General features: G+C 30.1%; 1 protein-coding gene across 1 annotated transcript in view; it reads left to right on the top strand.

Annotated features, from left to right (window-relative positions):
* The window catches only part of LOC128247065 (uncharacterized), a 45,761-nt gene that overhangs the window by 43,918 nt on the left and 998 nt on the right, over positions 1-845 (top strand). The gene's annotated exons all lie outside the window — the stretch shown is intronic.

Raw genomic sequence — 845 nt, 5'->3', positions numbered from 1 at the left:
ATACATACATGCATACACACATACATACATGCATACTTACATACATACATACATGCATGCATACATACATACATACATACATACATACATACATAATAACATAATGATTTGGGATAGAGAAGAGAAACGGCATACAGTTGTGGAAATCAGCTACCCAGTGGATGTTAACATAAAGACAAAGATCAGCAAAAAAGAAAATACTTATGCCAAACAATTGAGAAATCTACAATTACTCTTCCCAGATTACAACTCCAGGTTTATACCAGTAATTATTGGGGAACTAGTATATGTAACACAGTACGTCAGTACCAGTCTTGAGAAATTAGGCTTCTCAAAACCAGAAAGAAGAAAGCTGATTTGAAGACTACAGATCCAAACCATCACTGAAACTATGAAAATTTGTAAAACTTCCCAGAAGTTCATCATTTAAGTATATATGATCATGTCTAGACATGCAGCTATATGCGTGAAAGTACATACATAAAACAAAACATACATAGATACTCTTTTCATGTTGTTGAAATTCCAATGAGGGAGCCTTGGATCTAAGTTAGAAAGCAGCTCTTTCTCTATTGGCAAGAAATCTTGAAATAAAACTGAAGAATGACATACATACACACATGTATATACATACAAACATACATACACACATGCATACATATATGCTTGTATATATATATATTGATTCCTAAACTCTCATTAAAATTTTTCATATATATATATATACACACATATACATATCTATCTATCTATCTATCTATCTATCTATCTATCTATCTATCTATCTATCTATCTATCTATCTATCTATCTATCTATCTATCTATATATATATATATATATATAT

This window comes from Octopus bimaculoides, chromosome 2 (assembly GCF_001194135.2).
Source record: "Octopus bimaculoides isolate UCB-OBI-ISO-001 chromosome 2, ASM119413v2, whole genome shotgun sequence".
Classification (NCBI taxonomy): Eukaryota; Metazoa; Mollusca; class Cephalopoda; order Octopoda; family Octopodidae; genus Octopus; species Octopus bimaculoides.
Note: the sequence above shows the minus strand (reverse complement) of the source record. Positions and strands in the feature narration are given on the sequence as shown.